This window comes from Macrotis lagotis, chromosome X (genome assembly GCF_037893015.1).
Source record: "Macrotis lagotis isolate mMagLag1 chromosome X, bilby.v1.9.chrom.fasta, whole genome shotgun sequence".
NCBI lineage: Eukaryota > Metazoa > Chordata > Mammalia > Peramelemorphia > Peramelidae > Macrotis > Macrotis lagotis.
The window spans coordinates 60043702-60054647 of NC_133666.1; the positions used below are offsets into that span (position 1 = coordinate 60043702).

The 10946-nt window shown below is 39.6% G+C and overlaps 1 pseudogene; it reads left to right on the forward strand.

Moving 5' to 3' along the window:
- Positions 1–1692: 1692 nt before the first annotated feature.
- Positions 1693–7398, forward strand: LOC141498684 (dnaJ homolog subfamily C member 9 pseudogene; annotated as a pseudogene).
- Positions 7399–10946: the final 3548 nt, after the last annotated feature.

Genomic DNA, 10946 nt, shown 5'->3' on the forward strand with positions numbered 1-10946 from the left:
GAAACTCAAAACATTCATAAAATGAAAGTTAAAAACCACTATTGCATGTAGTTGGAAAAATAATAAAATTAAAATCAAAAATCAAAAAAATCAAAAAACTTTAATCAACTGAGAATAGGGTTACATTTTTTGGGTTTTATCTCTCTAGCTAGAACCCCCAATGCAACACATGCCTGCAAAATCTTGACTTAGAAAATTTTCAACAAATGTGTATGTAAACATAATTCTGTTTTGCTTTTTCGGGGGGTAGGGGGTTTGCAGGACAATGGAGTTAAGTGACTTGCCCAAGGTTACACAGCCAGGTAATTATTTAATGTCTGAATCACATTTGAACTCAGCTCCTTCTGACTCAAGTCAGTGCTTTAATCACTTTGCCACCTAGCTGCCCCTGTTTTGCTTTTTCTCAAGGGCCAAATCTCTGGTATAATTAATCCCTGATTAGGACAAACTATGGGAAGGTTAACAAATAATTATTCTCATAGGTCAAAACTCTGTGAGGATTCCTCCTCATTTGGGGAGACACTTTCACATTATTGAATGTGTATGCTCTTTGCTGAGTCTCCTTCCAGCTCCGATAGTCTCTGAACGTCTGTTGACCTGTTTTATGTGACTATACTTAGATGACATAAGAGAGGAAAATAGAGATACGGAGAAGAAAGAAAAGAGAGCAGAAGGGAATTGCAAAGGGGGACCTAGACAAGTAAGGCAGGGCTGCTGTTATCATGTTGTTCCTGCCCTTTCATACATATACCTTCTCATTTCCCATCCTTTGATTGGCACACAAAAAAAAAAAAATCAACTCAAACTGCCAAAGTTTCTGAAAGACCGAATCATTTGGCCTCCCAAGAGTTTATTTCATCATCCATCAGACTCCCTGGACCTAAACCAGCTACCACTCACCTCTTTGTGATATTTTCTATCAGAAGTGAAGCTTCTTCAGGGCAGGGAGAGTCTCTTTATTTTATCTTTTTTTTTAGGTTTTATTTTTGGCAAGGCAAATGAGGTTAAGTGGCTTGTCCAAGGCCACACAGTTACATAATTATTAAGTGTCTGAGGCCTGATTTGAACTCAGCTACTCCTGACTCCAGGGCCAGTGCTCTATCCACTGTGCAACCTAGCTTCCCCAAGAGTCTCTCTTTTAGTATCTATATTCCCAAGGCTTACATAGCAAGTACTGGCATTCACACATTTCAGAAAAGTTATTAAATCTGATTAATAAGAAATAAAGACATGAATCAAACTCAGATCCTTTGAGCCCAGATGCAGGGCCATCTGAACTCCAAGTTTTTTCCAGGGCTGACCAATTACCAATAACATTCTTTTCAATGATCCAACGGATCCTAAGCACACAATGTTGTTATAACCTGATTGTCCAGAGATAGAAGCCTAACCTTTATTGAAACTCCTTAGTTCTAAATTCCCTCTCTAAACTAGGAATCCAATATGCAAAATCTCATTAGTCCACCAAAATTGGACCCTCTTCAAGTAGTCACTGAAAGCAAGTATTTCCATCAGTCCCATCATGAGGTAGCATCTCCAGAGATACCATGCCCTGGGAGGATTTTTTAATGGCCCTTATTTAAGAAAGTAGCAAAGAAAAGCTTACAAGAGGTAACCTGAGGTCTAATTCTTTTCCACCAGAATGACAAGCCATCAGAAACTGCAACTTGAAACATATTGCGTGGGTTAACGATGAGTCGAAGTCAGGAGTCTGAATGTGAAGGCACAGGCACATCCATACCTAGGCAGGAAATGAAAGGTTTATATGCTTCTCAGCAGGAGAAAGAAGAGATGGGAAGTAATACACTCAATGAATTCTCTTCATGCAGAAATGCCTGGCTGTCATAATTTACTTGATATACAGAAGAGAAAAACAAAATGTCAGGGTACTTTGGTCTGCTAGGGAGAGCAGACCCTGCATCTAAAGCCTAGGATTCCAAGCAAAGAACTTGTCATTAGATGGTCATTGCAAATCACCCAGAGCTCATGATTGTCCACCATGCTATTTGACTCTTTCAAAGTTTTTGGAAGGACCAGTCACCAAGGCTATTCTACTGCTCTCCACAGGGCTAAATTTCTAGGACACCCGTCTTCCACAGACATGGAGGGAGTAGAGCAGGGTAATAAAAGTTATAAATAAGACTCTCTATGATCTAATGCCTTGATCAGTTCAGAATGGCAAAAAATGATGCCACCTTAGAAAGGTATGAGAGCCCAGAGCAACCAGGTAAGGAGCAGATAGAGAGGCAGAAGTCAGTTCAAATCCACTCTTATATACTCATTAGCTGTGTGACCCTGGGCAAAGTCACTTGACCTCTGCTCCCCTAAAAGTTTGCTCAACTGTAAAATATGGTAATAATAATATTTTCCTTCAAGGGCTTTTGTGAGCATCAAAATGAAATCATATTTGTAAAGAACCTAGCAAAAATGCTCTAAAATATGAGCTATTATGAACTTTGCTAATTTAAAGTATTTCTTAATATCAGGATTAGTTCTTCATGTTTGTCCTTTATTCTCAAAGAAGACCATAATAACAGGGAGGTAATGCCATGACAAGCACATAAACCGGATTTCAGTCAGGGGATGCTGTGACAAGTCATGAGCCTTGCTTTCTCCACCAGAGCCTACTGGGTCCAGTGGCCAGACATGAATCAGGATGACTGGAGAGGGCCCTGGATGCAAGGCAATCAGGGTGAAGTGACTTGTCCAAGATCACACACAAACTCCCATACTCCTGACTCTATGCTCTATCCACTGTGCCAGCTAGAGACTACAGGACCCTCTTCAGAGATCACCTATTAGACCTATTAACGAGTTATCATGGGGAAAAGTTGGATTACATGAGGCATTGAGGGTGTCCTCACATTGTTTCATTCTATCCCCTGGGGATAGTCATCTTTAAAAGGCTTGGTGCCTTCTGTTGGATCTCAGGATTTTTCTTCATCCTAGATTAGAAGCAGAGAGTGATGTGTGTATGGTTTATGTCTGTCTCTCTGTATTTCTGTCTCTACCTGTTTTTCTCTGACTCTGTCTCCCCCGTGTCCCCCCATCATCCCTCTCTCCTCTCCTCCCCTTCTCCCCCCCACTGTGCATCTGTCTCTTCTCTTGTATCTCTCTGTCATCTTTCTTCTTTGTTTTTTAATGGAGACATTCAACAACCTGTGCTCAGCAAAATAGCTGCCGTTGTTGTGCAACTGGAGGAAATTTTCCTTTTTAAATGTTTTAATCATTATAAAGCTCATTAATTGCCCCTCTATGTCATCCTGCCTTCTCTTCTCCCCCTCAGCTTCACAGAGCCAAGGCAGGAACAAATAAATTAAATAGAATTAAAGGATTCTGTAAAAGCCAAATGCTAATATACTACCATTGAGTCCTTCCTCCATGAATTAATTCCAGTGTTCCCTTTCCCCCTGGACACACAGGATGTGGGAATATTTCCCAGGTTCCCCTACCCCCACTCCTCTCTCTCCCTCAAAGGGTAGCACAGAAAAGGAAATCTTCTTTTGGATTTTTGTCATTGTTTCCAAAGGAATTCTTCCTAATGGCGCCATTCTCAGCTCCTGTCACTCTGAGGGCCCCTCCCAGGGCACAGTTAAGTGAAGAGGGGTCTCAAGTCATCCAAGAGATTTAGGTCAGGACCCCTAAATTGCATTCTTTGTTAAGTACCTAAGTCCAGATCTGGGCTCAGCACCTTTGAGGACTAGGTCAAGAAGAAGACTGGTTGCAGTGATTTCACTGTCATACTATGCGAATTTGAGAGAAGTAGGATAGACTCATTCTCAGAAAAGGTTCCCCAGAGTGGTCCCCAAATAATGACTTTGTTCCTCTAGGCTCTGATGAGAGACCTAGTCTGTAGGTTATTTGTGAGCTGTTAGGAGAAAGCAAGTGATCTGTGTTAGATTTAAAGTAAATGGGTTTGGGGGGGCATTACTGGGGAAGAGAGACCTCAACTGGGCACCTAGATGCCTCTTTTCCTTCTTTTGTCCTGGCCCTGCAGCAGTGAGGACATTTAAGGAACAACATGTGATCATAAAGCTAAGAAACTGGGAATCAGCCTGGTCTATCAGCTCATATAAGAGCAGCCTGGATAAAGGCAGTGTAAGGGAGGCATGTCAAAGGTAAACTCAAAGACAAATGGAGGAACAAAATTACTGGACATAGACAAAGTAGCCAAATAGGCTCAAATGAAGCCCTGAGAGAGAGAATGACCATGGAGCCTCTGATCAGGAATGCTTTCTCCTTCTGACTGCAGGTATTGTTGCTCAATGATGACTACTTTCATCTGTTTCTCGACATTCAGGAATGCTAGTGTTGGTCTCTGGGGGGGGGGCTTTCAAAACAGGTAGAAGATTCAAGTAGTAAGACAGCTAGAGTTCAAAGAAATCGAGTTAACAGAAGTGGAATGAGGATCCTTCTTAAAGCATATGTGACTAGATCAGCTCCCTTCTCAGCAACCTTTCCTGGTTCCCCATGGCATCCAGGCTAAAAATCCAAAATCCAAACTCCTTTCCTTGGCATTTGAAACTCTTGATGATATGGTTGAATTCTACCTTTCTAGATTTATATCACATTCCTCCTATCTTGCACTCTAAGTTCCAGTCAAATGAACTTGCTTATTTCCTTAAATTTGCCATTCCTTGCCTTTGTACAAGCTATCACCTATGACTGAAAAGAAATCTTGGGAATTCTGATTAGGTATCACATACTATAGGCATCTTTTCCCATCATCCAACTGGTAATAGTTTCTCCCTAGTCAAATGATCTTATATGTGCTCATCTTTTATCATGCTGCATGAACCAGTAGAATGTAAGCCACTTGGGGGCAGATAATAACCCCCAAGAAAGTGGTCTCCACTTATTGTCTCTACTTCTACATCTTCCACTCATTTCTCCAACCCTTGTTACCTGTCTTCCAACATTAAATCACAAATGAAACCATTGTCTCAGTGGAGTCAAGATGTCAGAACACCAAGTGAACTCTCCCAAAAATTCCTTTCAAACACCTTAAAATAATAAATCAAAATCTAAAGTGGCATACTCAACAAAAGAGAGAGATGATACAACTTGTTTAGCCCAACAAGTTAGGAAGTTGGCAAGAGAGCTCTGTGACAAAGAGGGCAGCAATACTAGCTGTGGGTCCTGAAGGTGTCTGAAACAACAGCAGCACTGGGGACTCTCAATCCAGAGCGAGTGAGGGGACTGGATAAATGGTCAAAAAGAGATTAGAAGGGACTCTAAAATGACACTGATTGCAAGACCGGGTGCTTTTTGGCAACTATGATTCAAATGCAATTCTGAATAGCAGTTTGAGGGTGGAAAGAGGTACTTTTGGTCAAGTGTAATACTGCTCCTAGTTGCAGGGGAGGAGGAGTCCTTCCTACTAAAGACCAGAGTACAGACCAAGACAGCAATGACTATATCTGTCATAGGTTCATACTATCTTAGAAGCACCAAAAAAGTGTGGACCTTTAGAACTATTTCTGAAAATAGTAGCACAAAAATTTTTGAAGCTTGTGACAGTGCCTTCCTGACCTCTGGTGAACAGAGTCAGTTGTAACATATGGTTCAAAGTCAAGAAACAGGGTAGAAAAAATGAGCAAATAATAACAACAAAGAGAATCTGATCATAAAGACTACTACTATGGTGGCAGAAAAAATAAAGACAAACTCAGAAGAAGACAAAAATGTAAAAACATCTAAAAATCTCAGAGAAAAATGAAAATTGAACACAAGCCAAAAAGGAATTCTTGGAGGAGTTAAAGAGAGAAGAATAGCATAGGGAAAAAATGGGAAAAGAAATGAGAGCAATGCAGAAAACACTACAGAAAGAGATTTAATAGCTTGGTAAAAATGCACAAAAATACTGAAGAAAATAACACCTTAAAAAACCTAAATTGGTCTAATGGCAAAAGAGGCACAAAAATTCATGAAAGAAAAAAAAAACTCCTTAAAAAGCAGATGACCAAATGGAAAAAGAGGTCCAAAGTTTCCCTGAAGAAAATAATTTCTTAAAATTAGACTTAGGTAAATGAAAGCTAACCGTTGCACAGGACACCAAGAAAAAATAATATAAAGTCAAAAGACTGAAAAAAATAGAAAAGTTGAAATATCCCATTTAGAAACACAACTGGCCAAAAAAATATATTGAGGAAAGATAATTTAAGATTTACTGAACTACCTGAAACCAACGATCAAATTAAGAACTTAGACATTATATTTCAAGAAATTGTCAAAGAAAATTGTCTTTATATAAAAGGTAAAGTAAAAACTGAAAGAATTCACCAATAAAAAGAGATCCTAAAATGAAAACTCTTAGAAATATTATAGCCAAATTCTAGAGCTCCCAGGTCCAAGAGAATATATTTAAAGCTTCCGGAAAAATGAAATTCAAGTATCATGGAGCCACAGTCAGAATCACGCAAGATTTAGCAGATACTATGTTAAAGTAGAGAAGAACTAGGAATATGTTATGCCAGAAATCAAAGCCTACGCAGAAAAACTGAATGTACTTCTTCAAGAGAGAAATGAATCTTTAATGAAATAGAGGACTTTCAAGCACTTCTGAGAAAAAGACTAGAGCTGAATAAAAAAATATGACTTTCAAATACAAGACTCAAGAGTAGTAAAAAATGACAAACACTCTTTCGCGCGGGAAGAGAAAACCTGTGGCAGCTGGGAGTGCGTCCTGGGCTGCGGCGGCCATGGGGCTCCTGGAGCGCTGCAGGGAGGAGTTCGGCCTACCGGATCCTGAGCGACCCCGAGGCGCGGGCGGCATATGATGAGCAGGGCGCAGTGGACTAGGAGTCAGAGCTGCAGAGCCAGGAGCGGGACTGGAGGCTGCTCTTCAGAGAGAGAACTTTTGAGGACATTAAGACCTTTGAAGAGAAGTACATTGGTTCGGAAGAAGAGCTGGCTGATATTAAACAAGCCTATGTGGACTTCAAGGGCGATATGGATCAAATCATGCAGTCTGTATTATGTGCAGAATACACCGACGAACCCAGAATACAGAACATAATACAACAGGCCATCAATTCTGGAGAAGTTCCACCCTTTAAAGCTTTCCTCAAAGAGTCGAAGCAAAAAATGAATGCAAGGAAAAGGAGGGCTCAAGAAGAAGCCAAAGAAGCAGAAAAGACCAGAAAGGAGCTGGGCCTAGGGGGTGAACCAGGTGATCTAGAAGCACTTATCCAGAGCAGACAAAAGGATCGAGTAAAAGAAATGCAGAGTTTTCTGGCCCAGATGGAAGCAAAGTATTGCAACTCTTCCAAAAAAGGGAAAAAACCAACTGACAAGAAAGGAAAAAAATAATGAAAGCAATGCTTTTGTTTCTTCAGTGGGCCTTCTATTTAATTGGTACTTCCTCACCTAACAAATAAAATGAGAAAATCTTTATTATTATCCTTCTGGCCTAGATTACCTAGACCTAGACTACTAGTGAGTAATTTATTCAGCAATTGCCCTAGTTCATTGTCATGTTATAAGGATCTTCTCAAAAGTGTTTACTGGCAGGTACCTAGTGTTTGTATGAAATTTTCCTCCTGGGAGAATTTGGTTTTCAGAGGATATATGTTGCCATGCATCTTACACAGAAGGAATTCTAGACTAATTCTATCAAGACAAGATAGAGACTTCTTTCAGTTCACTTGACAGGTAATAATGTTATTGGTGAGGAAATCAAATTCTTAAAGCAGGGTGGCTAGGTGATGCAGTGGATAAAGCACATGCCCTGGAGTCGGTAGTACCTGGGTTCAAATTGGGTCTCAGACACTTAATTACCTAGCTGTGTGGCATTGGGCAAGCCACTTAACCCCATTGGCCTTGCAAACACCTGAAAAACAACAAAAACAAAAAAACACTAGCTCTCAAGTTTCCAAAAGTGATATTTGGGAGTTGGGCAGGTGGGGTGATAATAGAGCCCAATGATCTTACCAAGAGTTGAATTTGCTAATAACTTGAACTCTTGAAAAAAGAAAACTAAGGCCTAACACATTCGTATTCACAACTCTTCTTTCAACCAGGCTTCTTCAAATACCAAACAGTTTTGCAGAGGATGTAAAATTGTATGTACTTTTTCCTCAAATGTCATGACTAAGACTTCTGTTGAAATTTGTCACTATGGATCTTAAATTAGGAGGAAAGTGGAGTTGTCAGTTACTTCCAGTTTCTGATCACAAATATTGGTTTAGAAAATAAACTCTTTAATTGCATTTAAAAAAATGACAAACAAAAGAGATATCATAAGGGATTCAATGATTACACTGTTTAAATTTCTATATGAAAATATTCTGCATGTAACTTCTAAGAATTTTATCATTATTTGGGGAGTTAGAAGGCTTCTGCATAGACAGAGGGCATAGGAGTTAGTTGACTATGTTGGGAAAATGTAAAGAAATTGGAAAGAAATAGGAATGACCTGGGAGAAGGAAGAGGAAAAATGGGAAAAGTCATCTCACTTAAAAGAGCTTTTGACAGTGAAGCGCTTTAATAGTACATGTGAAAATGGTACATGGGCTCAAGAGGGGACATTTATTCTCATTGTCAGTAGAACTGGTTCAAAGAGGTAAGAATACATGCACACATATGTACACAAATTAATACACACTCAAATATAGAACTCTGAATTACTCAGATGGTAAGTAGAATGGTAAGGACATAATAAAATCGGAAGGAGGGGTGATAAGAAGGAAGGTGAATGTTGGGAAGTAGTCTGAAGCAAAATAAACTTTTGAGGATGAAAAGGATAAGGAGAGGGAGGGAGAGAGAAACAGAGACACAGACAGAGACAGAGACAGAGACAGAGACACAGAGACAGAGACACAGACAGAGACACAGAGACAGAGACACAGAGACAGAGACACAGAGACAGAGACACAGAGACAGAGACAGAGACAGACACAGACACACAGACACAGACACACAGACACAGACACAGACACACAGACACAGACACAGACACAGACACAGAGACAGAGACAGACACAGAGACAGAGACACAGACAGAGACAGAGACAGAGACAGAGACACAGAGACACAGAGACACAGAGACACAGAGACAGAGACACAGAGACACAGAGACAGACAGAGACAGAGACAGAGACACAGACAGAGACAGAGACAGAGACAGAGACACAGACAGAGACACAGAGACAGAGACACAGAGACAGAGACAGAGACACAGAGACAGAGACACAGAGACAGAGAGACAGAGACAGAGACAGAGACACAGACAGAGACACAGAGACAGAGACACAGACAGAGACACAGAGAGACAGAGACAGAGACACAGAGAGACAGAGACAGAGACAGAGACAGAGACAGAGACAGAGACAGACACAGAGACAGAGACAGAGACAGACACAGAGACAGACACAGAGACAGACACAGAGACAGACACAGACACAGACACAGAGACAGACACAGAGAGAACGAACAAAATAGGAAGGAAGAAAATACACAATATCATAACTTTGAATGTGATGAATTCCCCTGTAAAACAGAAGTGGACAACAAAATAGCTTGGAAAACAGAATTCAACAATATAGTTTGCAAGAGACATACATGAAACAGAAAGACATGCAGAGTTAAAAAATTCTATTATACTACAGCTAAAGTAAAAAAGGATAGCAATGGGGTGGTTGGTGGTGCAGTGGATAGAGCACTGGCCTTGGAGTCAGGAGTACCTGGATTTCAAATCCTACCTCAGACACTTAATAATTACCTAGCCGTGTGGCCTTGGGCAAGCCACTTAACCCCATTTGCCTTGCAAAAACCTAAAAAAAAAAGGATAGCAATCATAATCTCAGAGATAATCAAGGAAACTACATTTTCCTAAAAGACACCAGAGATGATGACATAAAATTAAAATATTTTATCTCAAGTTTCACTGATAAAGGCCTCATTCTTTAAATATGTAGGGAACTGATTAAAATGTATTAAAATAAGAGCCATTCTTTAATTGACAAATAATCAAATGATATGAACAAAGAGTTTTAAGAAGAAAAGTTATATATAGTCACATGAAAAAAACCTCTAAAACACTATTTGTTACAGCATACAAATTAAAACAACTCTGACTGCCTACAAGATTGTCAAGCATGACAGAAAAGAAAAAAAAGGCAAATGTTGAAGTGAATGCGAAAAAAATAGGGACGATAATTGGTAACTACAACTAGACCTAAACAATTAGAAAATAGTATACACTCTTTGGCCCAGTAACACTACTACTACGTCTACAATCCAAAGAGATCAAAGAAGAAGAAAAAGGATCTCTATGTACAAAAATATTTATAATAGTTCTGTCATGGTAAAGAATGTCCATCAAGTGGAGAGTAGCTAAACAAATTGATGTACAAGATTGCGACTGAATACTGCTGTGCTATAAAAAATTATGAGGGAAAGAGTTTTAGAAAATTCTAGGAAGACATATATGAACTGCTTAGAGTAAAGTATGTAGAAACAGGAGTATACTGAATGAAGGAATAGCAAAAAGGTAACAATGACCAACTGTGAAAGACTTTAACTACTCTAATCAATTCAATGATCCAAGACACTTCTAAAGAACTTGTGATAAAAAAATGCTATTCAGCGGTGGCTAGGTGGCGTAGTGGATAAAGCACCAGCCCTGGAGTCAGGAGTACCTGGGTTCAAATCCGGTCTCAGATGCTTAATAATTACCTAGCTGTGTGGCCTTGGGCAAGCAACTTAACCCCATTTGCCTTGCAAAACACCTAAAAAAATGCTATTCATCTCCAGAGGGAGAACTGATTAATTCTCAGTACAAACTGAAGCAGAATTTTCCCCACCTTTATTTTTCTTACTTTTTGTGACACAGTCAACATAGAAATATATTTTTGTCCAATTTCATGCATATAATTGATAAATATCTTATGTTCTTAAATGGTGGAGGAAGGACTAGAAAGAGAATTTGAAACTCAAATTATTTT